Here is a 13,688-nt window from a genome sequence, read left to right as displayed (position 1 = left end):
TAAGGTTTTTGCCTTACTTATGTACATTGCATTTGTACCTTACATTTGTATTTGCTTGTGTACCTATATGTTGTAATATGTTCATGTAATTTTATGTACGTCTATGCTATATGCTGTTCACGTAACTGTGTGTATATTTTCATGTAACAGTTTGTTTATATTTGGTTTCAATGTAGATATGATGCACCCACCGACCCTCGAGCTTCTTGACCCTGCAGTGGACAAGAAGCACCGCAGGTTTTTGTCCGCCGTTCACCAGATGGAGTTAGGAGTTTTTCGACCATGTGGCCCTGGGAAGCTACTTACAATCGACAATCATTTGAAGCATCGGTATGTCGCTAATTAGCTACGTATGTGCCAGTTTATTTATTTATTGCATGCTCTACATTCACTTTATATTCCAAATGGTTTAGGTTGGCAGCATATGGACTCCTACCGTTGTGTCGTTTGGTGGAGGCCCGAGCGACAGAGAACCCTCAGGTAGTGACATGGCAATTCTATTTTGATCGCTCGCTGATCGCTACACTGGTCGGCTGGTGGAGGCCTGAGACCCACACTCCACCTCCCGTGCGACGAGATGGCTCCGACGTTGCAGAACGTAGCCTACCTGCTAGGCTTACCTTGTGCTGGAGCCGCCGTTGGAGTCGTCGACATGGATGCAGACTGGATGAACGTCATGCACCAGCGATTCGCCCCTATTCAGCGGACGGACAACGCACCCGCCTACGTGCCCGAGTTCCTGTTGGAGCCGCGAGGGCCCACGAAGAAGTGGATCCTCCAGTTCCAGGTACCTCACAATTTACCTTCCCATTTACTTTATGATTTCAAAGAATTTTACTCAGCATCATTTGCATTACTTCAAGCCTGCATACATCCACCCGAATGCCGATCGGTACTCGGTCTCGAGGAACTTGGAGGCCTACCTGCTTTGGTTGTTCGGCTGGGTTATGTTCACCAGCGGCCAAGGCCACCTGGTGTCGAGGATCCTTGTTCCGTACGCGAGGTGGATCACAGATGCAAAGCCCGATGATGTCCCCTAGTTGAGCTAGGTCTCCGCTGTCTTGGCGGCGATGTATCAAGCCTTGTGGGACGTGTGCATGAAGAAGGAGCCACAACCCACATTTGCAGGGTGCTCACTATTGTTACAGTTGTGGTCGTACGAGCGGTTCGCAATTGGTAAGATTGGTAAGCTAGTTGTGGATCAGTCCATGTACCCTGAGGAATGGTACGGTGAACCCGAGGAGAATGGGCCCACCATGGGCTTGTTATGGTGTCGACATCGGGTATGTATGAAATATAGCTATGCTTCATTTTGCGACATGTTTTAATTATGGTTTCTTACTATTTTTCTCCACAGCCGCATTGGGTGCACGAGCATGCCCACAACGCGTACGAACTTTTAGGTCGCAGTTCGACTGTCTGCGTCCAGACAACATGGTCTGGATCCTCTACAACCACTTGTTGATACAAGCCCATGCGCATGTTGGTCTGTCTCCATTGTGTAGCTGTGATGAGGAATGCTGGCTTACGAAGAAGCCGCTCGTCTTTGACATCTATGTCGAGAAGTACTCACCCCACCGCGTGATGAGGCAAGTTCGGACGCTGCCACGCTCCCCCCCCCCCATCAACATTCACACGGTTTCGGGCCACATTCATAGGTAACTAAAATTATATATATAATCCATAGCATTCGTCTCATTTATAATCTATCTAACGTGGTTGACTTATAGGTATACATGAAAGGGCCAATCGGTGTGGGCCCATGCCCTTGAGGATGTCGTCGAGGAGCCTTGTTCTTTCACCGAGCTGAGCTTCAAGGATGTGAAGAACCGTCCAAACAGTATTCTAATTAATCATCAGGAGGATTATTATTCATAAATGTCACCTCAATGATTAACCAGAATACGATCCTAGTAGTCCCAGCACGTATTTTTTTGCCCAAGATCGGAACACATACCTTTCCAACATGTATATCACAACATAGCTTAAGAAAGAGCGAGTAGTTGAAGTTATATTACAAGTTCTTAAGCATGCCAATATTTGCAACAGTTTACACAAAGAGTAACTACGTAGCAGAAAAATAAAATCTTAACAACAACAAAAGGAGAGTGGAACCATATGCCCTTAGGCTCCACCCCAGAAACTACACCTCACCAGAGTAGGATGCACTACTCTTGCCCACCACCTGCATCGGCGGGCACAAAGTAGCCAAACACCGCATCACCCTCACCAGCAGAACCTGAAGCGCAGGCATGAGTACGAAGGTACTCACAAGACTTAAACCATATAGAGCACATATACGTAGCTCGACTCCAAGGATTATGCATTGAGCTGTTAGCAAGAGTAGGCTGCAAGGTTAAGTAAAACATATGCGGTAAGCAACCTAGATATATATGTATGAGCATCTATACTTAACTCAAAAACAACTACCGTTCTACCCTATAGATCACAACTTGAACATGTATGTATAGTAACCATAGTACCTCATCAACAAACCACCAACCAAAACTATCACACCATAACCTTATCCCACATTCGTAAACTCTACGACCGATACAAATTAAATAATAGCATGCTCATGGCCGAGAGCGTGACAATTCGAATTATTCTTACACCCTACAGGGGGGTATAACTTTACCCACACGACTCAAGGACCATTCGGCTTGTGCTACTCACGAAAGTACACAAAAGGGGGTACTCGAGTCAACCTTTCTCATACCCGGAACACCCACTTGCAAAGCCCCTATGGCACTGGGGTTACCGCGAGCGTGTCCCGGACACCTCCGGCTCCCCGCCACCTTGCTTTTCCCTTTCTTTTTCTCTTACGTGTCATAGAGCCACAAGGCAAGTGTCGGCACGACATATGATAATCGGCTTACCTTACCATTAGATCAGCATGTGGTGAGTACGGTAAGTGCTAGAGCTAACTGTACCGACGGGCGGCATTAAATGATGCAAGCGGTCTATAGCATCTAGGTTCCTCTCCCGAACTACCCAGAGGACTCCTCCTGGGCAGAAGATACCCCTAACACCGCCCATATCTCACCTCAATCTCACACCTCAACTATTCATCTCAACCTCACCTTTGTATCTGTAAACAGTGATTGGACCTTAAGCTCGTGAACAACGGCAACACTGTCGCTCGACTTCTACCGAGGACCTAAGCATTGCTAAGCATTTCGAATAAAACTTGAAGCTAGACACCAACTATTTCATCAAGGCTACAAGGATAAGGATTCATCAACAAGTCAAGGTAGAGATAATGCATCAACATAGGTTCTACCCATACTAGCCCGACACTGGACTCAACACATGCAAACATACATAAAGCATAATTTATCAATTTTAGACTCCATTTAATTTGAATAAAGGGTGCAGTATGCTTACATACTTACCTTGCTGCTCCGAGGTTTGCCTGATACTTCCTGAATAGAACTCGCAGAAGTTGTGTGCCTCGGTGTCACCCTCGATCACACTCGTGTCACGCTCCGGTTCTTTGATCACTACTGAAGAACACATGCAACCCTCGATCACACTCGTGTCACGCTCCGGTTCTTTGATCACTACTGAAAAACACATGCAATGATGAGCACGAATGACATGCAATGACGGACACTCCACAGTGCATGACAAGGTGGAGATGCAATGCATCATGACATGAGTTTTAAAGCCTCAAAATTTTCTTAATTTGGATTAATGTTAAGCATCTACTCATCATCTTGGATTAATTAAGCTTAACACAAGGCTTAACCCTAAATAGGAATTTAATCATGTCTAACATGAGGGTGATTATTTTTAATGAGTAGGGAAACAATTAACACGATTTATACCAATATCCAATTATGGATTAATAAAGCTCAAACCTATTTTATTAACCCATGCAATTTGAATACACATTTCATAGCTCCCAATATTTTTAACATGTAGATAATGATCATATAAACCTAACAAAATTGGTTTCATGATTTTTGGAGCTATATACAATTTTTTATGTATTTTAGAAGGTTTCAACCGATTTAATATTGAACAAATATTCTATTTTGCATTTTCTGGAATTTGCCTAATATTAAAATGCCCGCAAAACTTTTTGCACACCCAGCCGGCTAGCCACAGTCATTGACAGTAGGCCCGGTGGGTTTTGACTCGGGTCAAAATTGAGGGGGATTCAAGCATATGCAAAAACATAAACTTCATTACTCATAGTGTTGAGCCCTATTTTAGATGGATTACAAAGATTTATCTCTCAAAACTCTCACATATTACATAGGTTAAGCACTCATTCTTCTCTCTTCTAAAACACTAGCTTTAAGCTCTCAAATGGGTGGCATAAAGAGGCTCAAGTGGTTGGTTCAAACTCTCCTATAGTCCTACCTCTCTATTTTTAGACCTAGAAAATTTGATAACTAAGTTTCCCAGCTTTTCCCAAAATACCCCTATTTTATAGTACAATCCTACCTACTACTAAGGGCATTTTAGTCCATTTTCTTCTCCATTCATTGGACGGCCGTGGCGCATTCACTACTTAGCTTTGTCTTGATGCAAACTTCATGATGGTGCCACATACTTCTCTAGTCCTCCCACAGTTTTGAGGCCAAACCGTGAAACCGCATGCACGCTTCTCAAAGTGTGACTCGCCACCTTAGTTACACCTTAAGCAAGTGATTCGATGTCGACATGTGTAATCCGTCAAGTGATCTTGACCGTCGGCAAGTCTTTCCCGCTCTCGATCCTTTGGGTCACCTTATCACTTGCATCGGCATCTCCTTCACTTGACTTTGTCAACACGCCGTCTCCATCCATCTTCCATGCTCTGCTTGACCTCCATGTGTTCAGCTAGGATCACCCTTTATTCCACCTAGCCTCCTTGATCGTCCAGCATCAAGCACTCCGCTTGGCCTCGATCATCCCGCCGTCGACCGCCAAGTTGCATCCATTACCTACACACCATGAGACAAACAAACACATATCTCCAATTCCAATTCTAGTTAGTCCATAATCAATATGCTCAAATGAAATCCCAAATCAATGTAAATCACATCAACACTCATGCAAAACCAAAGATCAAACCAAATGAATACCAATATCAATCACTTATCACAAGTAAATCAAGGCACATTTCAACTTGGTTTCTCAATTTCTTCCTTTATGAGTGCATTGACAACCCTCAAAGCACATATATTTTGTTTTGAAGAAATTAAAACAAGATAAGCTCATACAAGTGACAAAAAAACTTGAAAAAGAACAAAATATGTCACTTAGCATAAAAAAAAGGTTGCAAAAGGCCTAAGAGAGGCAAAGACGAGCCAAAAATCTCAAAAGAGCAAGAAAAACACAAAAACCCAAAAAAATATGCTCCTCCTTGATGATTTTACATTTTCCATTTTTTCTCCTTTCATTTCTAGATAAATGAAATTTTCTTCCCCTTTGTTGAATATTTGTGCATAATATCTTTGGGTATATTTTCTCCCCATTTGGCAATGCAAACATCAAGGATACAAGACTATGCAAAAGATGTGTAAATAAAATACAAGCCTACAAAACTTCACATATATATCACAAAGCACTTGCGAGGACTAGAAATGTCAAAGTACTATAAGGAGTAAACAATATAACTCAAAGGCACACAAAATCTCAAAGTGAGTTACTGTCACAAGCACCGGGAGTGAAGCAAGTTTTGATCATGTTGTTCAATTATCCAAAAGATGTCACCACAAAAGCATCTATAGTTTCATGATCACAGTAAAGATTAGAGAAACTAATGCTATATCAAGTTCAAACTAGGCAACCAAGTTCAACCCGGCAGGGTGTGCAAACACCCACATATCAATCCAAACCTTAGTTTGACAACATGAAAATAACATTCTTAGCACATTAAAAAGCACAAGTTAACTTTCTCATTTCATCATTTAACTATTCTCAAGTGAGTTTTAAATAACCGTGGGTTCATTTCTTTGGCAAACCACACGAAGCCTTAAGCCACTGTATGGATTCAATTTTAGCTCAAAACTTGATTATTCATTTTATTAACTCAACATAAGATTCAAGATATGTAATTTTCACAAAGCCAAAACAAGTTGTGCCTTTACAGCACAAAAGAGCACATGCTCTCAAAAGGATTAATCATGGGCTAAATATGTACATAAACAAAGGTCAAAGACCCCCAATCCGTTGAATCGAACAAAGCGGCCTAGCACAAGCTTTTCACAAAACTAGCCCTAACTGAAGCACTGATCAAGCTAAAGCAAACACTCAAGGGTGACAAAAGATTATGTTCACATTTTAGTTCATTCTTAGAAAGGATAAGCTTGCTCAACAGGATTTATGTCATGTTTAAATAAGAGCCTAAGTTTGTACAAATTGTTATACATCCACTACACTTAGCACAAATTCAAAACTAATATAAGAAAGTGCAAAGAACATATAAGTAAAGCTTGCTAACATGATTATCATACAAAAATACTATACAATGCAAATGTAATAAAAGTAAGATAAAGTATGTACAAAGGCAACTCCCCCTCATATAATGTCATAGGGATGGCACACACCAAGCTCTCCCCTCAGAAAGGCAAACCTTGTTGCATCTAAAGGCTTGGTAAAGATGTCGGCTAGCTGGTGTTGGGTATCTATGTACCTCAACTCAATGTCTCCCTTCTCATTGTGGTCTCTCAGGAAGTGAAATCTCACATCTATGTGTTTGGTTCTGGAGTGTTGAACTGGGTTATTGGCTAAGCTTATGGCACTAGTGTTGTCACACAAAAGTGGCACACTCCTGAAATCTAACCCCAAAGCCCTCAAGGTAGCAATCATCCACAAAATCTGTGAGCAACAGCTAGCAGCAGTTACATATTCAGCTGCAACAGTAGACTGCACAACACTAGACTATGCAACACTAGACTGCTTCCGAGAAGACCAACACACAAGAGAAGTACCGAAGAAATGACAAGTACCAAAGGTACTCTTCCTATCAATTCTACCACCAGAAAAATCCGCATCCGAAAAGCCACGAAGAGAAAGAGAAGAGGATGTAGAAAACCAAAGCCTATACTCGAGAGTGTGCTTGAGATACCTTAGAATGTGTTTCACCGCTTGGCGGTAAGATGTCCTCGGTGAAGCCTGGAAGTGAGCACACAAGCAAATGGTGAAGTGGATATCGGGTCTTGTCACCGTCAGGTACAGGAGGGAGCCGATCATGCTCTGTACTCCCGCTGGTCCACCTCCTCGCCATCTTTATCTGTATCAAGCACGGTCGAGGTAGCCATCGTGTCGTCGATGGCTTTGCATCACTCATGTCGAACTTCTTTAGAAAATCCTTGGTGTACTTCATGTGGTGGACGAATGTACCTTGGTTGCATTGCTTGATTTGCAGTCCAAGGAAGAAGTTGAGCTCGCCCATCATCGACATCTCGAACTCCCTGCTCATAGTTTCTGCAAACTTGGCACAAGTGCATGAGAAGATCTATAAAAAATAATATCATCCACATAAATCTGAACAAGTAAGAAATCACATACTCATGCCCTAGCAAGAAAGATATAAGCCTATCATACCAAGCTCTAGGTGCTTGCTTAAGCCTATACAAAGCTTTCTGAAGCTTGTATACTCTATGAGGGTATTTGGGATGCTCAAAGCCTGGGGGTTACTTGACATAGACCTCTTCCTCTATGAAACCATTTAGGAAAGCACTCTTGACATCCATTTGATACAACTTGAAACTTCGGGATGCCGTAAATGCAAGGAGGATCCTAATAGCTTCTAGCCTAACTACTGGTGCAAAGGTCTCGCCAAAGTCTATCCCCTCTACCTGAGTGAAACCTTGAGCTACTAGTCTAGCCTTATTTCTTACTACAGACCCATCCTCCCCGTGTTTGTTTTTAAAAACTCATTTGGTACCTATGGTGTGAACATTTGGGGGTGGCTCTACTAGGACCCAAATTTGGTTTCTCTCAAAGTTTTCAAGCTCTTCATGCATGACATTAGCCCAACTCGAATCAGATAAGCATGTCCAACATCATAGGGCTCAAAAGAAGCAACATATACACAATCAGTGAAATGAGCATGAGAAATAGATTTGGACCTCGTTACCCTCTCACTAAGGTCAGCGATCATCAGCTGTGGGAGATGTCACCACTGAATGTGTTGAGGGGCTTCGCGCTACGAGATAATCTCCCCCTCAAACACTGCTGGTGCAGGCTCGAAAGCAGCTGAAGTGAAAGTAGAGGTTGTATGACCATCTGCTAGTGTCGAGGAGGCAGGAACCAGCTCAGGAGCGAGTGTAGTAGTAGGAAATAGTGGATCATCCTCGTCATCCCCGAAAGTTGGAAGGTCACTATCTACAAAAATACTTTTGCTCATCTCCTGATCACCTACACCCACAAAGACAAGGCTAGCACAAGGGGTTGATTCATTAATGGTCACATCACAGGACTCTATGATGGTGTTAGTGTCAAGATTAAAGACCCTGTAAGAATGAACATGAAGATAATACCCCAAGAAAATACCATCGGAAGAACATGACTTGAACTTGTCAAGATTCCCACGCTTTAGGATGAAGCACTGACACCCAGAAACTCTCAAATGCGAAACCTTCAGCTTCCTCCCAAAACACAACTCATAATAATCAAATTCAAGATCAAGCGCAATAAAATTCGATTGGAGATGTAGCACATCGTGCTAATGGCCTCAGCCCAAAACTTTCTAGGAGTTCTATGTTCATCGAGCATCGTCCTAGCCATCTCCACCAAAGTGTGATTCTTCCTCTCAACCACACCATTCTACTCAAGAACGTGTGGAGCAGAAAATTGATGCTCAATGCCATGCTCAAGATAGAAAACATCAAAGAGATAGTTCTTAAACTTGGTGCCATTATCACTACGAATTGATTTCAATGCACTAGGGAGTTCTTTGAACAATCTCAAAACCAAGCTCTGAATGTGTGAAAATACATTATCGTTGCTCACAAGAAAGAAAACCCCAAGAGTAGTGAGAGAAATCATCAACAATGACAAGTGCATACCATTTCTCACCCGCCGAATGAATCCAAGAAGAACCAACAGTGTCCATATGGAGAAATTCTCCTGGATGTTTAGTCATCACCAGATTGACTGGTAGGTGAGAGGCGTCAACCATCTTTCCATGCCGACAAGGAGCACAAATGAGGTTCTTCTCAAACTTGAGCTTGGGTAATCCTTATATCAAGCCTAGGGCACTCAGGTCAGTAAGCAAGTCAAAGCTCATATGCACTAGTCTCCTATGCTACATCCAAAGCTCAAAAAAAGGTTGAGCAATCAAACAACTAGAAGAACCAAGGGACTCAGAAAAATCGGCTCTAAAAACTCTCCAAACTTTGGAAATCAGGCAAATGAAAGCGCCTAAAGAATCAAGAACTCGAGAAGTATCGCATTTGAAACGCACTTCCAGCAACTGAGATACAGAAAGGAAATTGTATCCCAAATGCTCCACCAAAGCCACAACCTTGAGAGTAAAACTCTCATTCACCCTTACCATAGCTTCACCCTTCCTTTCCGATCATCCCCGAAAGTGATGTACTTAGGTCGCTTTGTCGGGGTGAGGCTGGAGAACCATGATGTATCTCTGGTCATATGATGTGAACAGTAGGAGTCAATGAGCCACTTGTTGTCCAGGCCTCCGCTTGTCACCTTAGAGGGATCAAGCTCGGGGTCGCTGTCGTTGTTGTCGTCCGCCATGGAGCAAAGGTCGATGATGTCCTTGGCCTTCTTCTTGCTCTTCATTTGCGTTTAATCCTCCTCTGAGCTCTCCTCCTCGCTTGAAGAGGTGTTGATGTTGCTGAGAGCTGCCACGAATGCCCTAGAAGCTACCTTGGCCACCTTCTTGGCTATCTTGTCACGATTCTTCTTGAAGAAGGGCTTCTTGTTCTTCTTCTTGTACTTGTCATAGTCGTGGCCGCAGTCTTCCTTCTTCTTGAGCTTGGGGCAGTCCGCCTTGAAGTGAGTGGTTTCACCACACTCCAAGTAGGCCGGGAACTGCCCCTCCTCCGGTCTCGACAGTTGTTATAGAAGCGGGTGAATTTCTTCACGATCAGTGCAAGATCCTTATCATCAAGCACATCCATCTGCTCCTCTATGACAGAGACCAAGTAAGACAAAGTAAATCCACCAGATAAAGTGTTAGCACAATAAACACCAACTCCAGACTAGTTTCAACTGTTAGGTCTGGAAACCAACGCCATGTTCCGAGATAAGGAGTTTTCAAGACCAATCCGAGCTGCCTTGGCTATCTCCATGGATTTTACCTTGTTGAAGAGTCATCACAATTTAACGTACCGTAACTTAATGATTCTTCAATGCTCGAGCTCTTCACTTCCCATATGCTATAATCCATAGCATAGATAAGCTTGATCGCTCTCTCGTGGTCAAAATAAGGCAAAACACCTGTTGACCGAAGATTGCTAACAATTTCACCAAAATGAGCAAACATGGCATCCAAAGACTCTCCGGGGCCTTGCACAAACATTTGATATTTTTGGTTGTATGTGCTTTGGTGTCTGTCCTTAATCTGATTAGTGCCTTCATGAAAGACACTCATAGTCAAGATCTCCCAGGTGCTGAACCCTATCAAACTTATTCTGACTTAGGCTTGTGAACAACATATTTTTGACTTTGTTGTTGGCCTCATACTGTTCAATTTGAACCTGAGTCGTGCGAGCAGCAGAGATATGAACCATAGGTTCCTTTTAAGATTAATCCATGTGTCTTAGCACTCGAAAGATCACAACTTGCAAAGAAACAAGAAAAGATGAACACCGAGCAACGAAACTCTCCAAGTTGATTGTCTAGGTGCAAGGGAATTCAAGACTCCATCATGTAAGCGTGTGTATGCGAATTTTATGCCTCTAGCAACAAGAAGAATGACCTCACAAGGTGCTAAAATTTTAGCCAAAAACCAAATCGAAAATCAAAACCGAAAACTAAAAAACTTGCAAACTTGTAAGGGAACCAATAGAGGGAAACTAGAAGGAGGGGAATTCAAGCATATGCAAAAACATAAACTTCATTACTCAAAGTGGTCAGCCCTATTTTAGACAGATTACAAAGATTTATCTCTCAAAACTCTCACCTATTACATAAGCTAAGCACTCCTCCTTCTCTCCTCTAAAACCCTAGCTCTAAGCTCTCAAATGGGTGGCATAAGAAGGCTCAAGTGGCTGGTTCAAACTCTTTCATAGCCCTACCCCTCTATTTATAGGCCTAGGAAACTTGACCTCTAAGTTTTCTATCTTTTTCCCAAAATACTCCTCTCTTGTATTACACTTCTACATATCACCGATGACAGTTTGGTCCATTTTTTTCTCCATTCATCGAACGGCTACAGCGCCTTCATGACTTAGCTTTGCCTCGATGCAAGCTTCGATATGGTGCCACGTACTCCTCCAGTCCTTCCATGATTTTGAGGCCAAATAGCGAAACTTTCTGCACGCTTCTCAAAGTGTGACTCGCCGCCTTGCTTACACCTTAAGCAATCGCTTCGATATCGACGCGTGTACTCCGTCATGAGATCGTGACCGCCAGCAAGTTTCTCCCGCTCCTGATCCCTTGGGCCACCTTGTCACTTGCATCGGTATTCCCTTCACTTGACTTTGTCAATACGCCATCTCCATCCGCCTTTCATGCTCTGCTTTACCTTCATGTATTCAACTAGAATGATCTTTGACTCCGCTCGGCCTTCTCGATCATCCGGCACCAAGCACTCCGCTTGGTCCCGATTATACCACCGTCGACTGTCAAGTTGCATCCATCACCTGCACACAATGAGACAAGCAAACACATATCTCCAACTCCAATTCTAGTTAGTCCATAATCAATATGCTCAAATGAAATCCCAAATCAATTTAAATCACATCAACGCTCATGCAAAATCGAAGATCATCAAACCGAATAAATACCAATATCAATCACTCATCACAAGTAAATCAAGATACATTTTTAACTTGGTTTCTCAATTGCATTGCAGAGCGAAGTAGATAAACCTAATAATGGTACCAGTGCTGTCAAAAACATCATTTCCCTATTTTTCCTGGATGAGGTAATCCAATGAGCTTATTTGTGATAGCCTTCTTTTGTAATAGCTGCTCTTTGTGTAGATAAATATTGGCCTGCAGGTATTGAAAAAACTGAACGTTAAGGAGGAGCTTTCTTCGATCTTAGGTTAAGATGGCTTAAAGGGATGAGCTGCTACTGATTTGGAGAGCGTAGCAGTTAGTTTCTCTAGTGCTGTTTTTAGGAAGACCTAAGCTCAAAATTCAGAGCAAGGGCACAGGAAAGTTGCAGAGCAAAGTAGACAATTACACATATGATCCGCAGAATGAAGATGATGACTACAATGCTGATAAAGATAAGGCTGAGTCTGAAACAGAGAATGAGTCTATGTTGTACCAAATTTGCACGAGAAGAGCTAGATGGCCACAACAATATTTGCAAAAGAACTTGCTTCGTTGCTACTGTTTATCAGCTGCTATAACCTTTGCATGCTCTAACATTCTAAACTGTGTAACAATAAAATCATGAATGGTTGCTACCATAACGCTTTGCTACAGTGACATATTACCAACTATTACTATTACAAGCAAAGTCTACTGTATGCACAACTATATATCACAAATTGATCTCTTTTTTTCTAATTTGCCTAACCATCACCTTACACTAGAGGGCGCAGCAAGGCCACGCACTCATTCTATTTATCCCTAAATCTATCTATGGGGAAAAAATTGTGTCTACGAGATTCACTTGAAACCCTTTAGCACGACTTTTCTCTTTTCGGTTTGGTGTATTCGGGCTCTTTATGAGTACTTGGGCCTTAAAGTGTGAATCTTGACACGCCGAATGTGCGGCTCCTATGGACGGAACATCTTTTTCTCAAAGTGTGAACACACATGTCATCCACGAGAATTCATTTGACCCCCCCCCCCCCTTCTCTTGTTTCTTACCGGTTCGTCGGTGCATTTAGACGCTTTTCAAGAACTTTGGCCTCAAAGTGTGAATCAGGATGGGACGGACACGTAGGTCCCATGGATGCCTTAGTGTTTCTTAAATCCATATACATAACACAAATGATGTCCACGAGAATTCATTTAAACCCTTTTTTTGTGCTCACCATTGTCTTCACTATGGTAGCGCCTCATTGTTCCGGCACGGACCTTCTCCCGCTCACAAAACTTAGGGCTATTCCATAAACTCGATTAGATGGTCTCACATGACTCACCGCTGCCAAGTCATCTAGGTGACAACAAGCACTAAGAATAACAAGTTTCGATCACTCACTTGATTTTACTCTAGGCTAATCATCTAGCTAGGTGCACACTAGGCATAAAACAGTGCTAATCAATTATTTAATCTTGTGCTAATTCATCATATAGCATCCATAAGACTAAACCTTGCATACTATCAAACAATAGTCGTCACGTTGACTATATTAGCATTATCAATAAAATCGTATTGGCCTAATATTAAAGTCAGTGATTGATATAGTACAATATTTGAGGAATCATAAACACCACCAACTAAAACAGGTATATACCTAGCCCGTCCAAATGCACATGATAACGACTAGCACTACGTGAAAAACAGACAAAGGAGACACGAAATTAATGACGGGTCATAACATAACACGTCACTTATAAGTGGTGCAAGGTGATCTGTCACTGATGATAAGTAAT

This window comes from Phragmites australis, chromosome 5 (genome assembly GCF_958298935.1).
Source record: "Phragmites australis chromosome 5, lpPhrAust1.1, whole genome shotgun sequence".
Lineage (NCBI taxonomy): Eukaryota > Viridiplantae > Streptophyta > Magnoliopsida > Poales > Poaceae > Phragmites > Phragmites australis.
The sequence above is the reverse complement of the archived record's forward strand: the minus strand, read 5'-3'. Positions refer to the sequence as shown.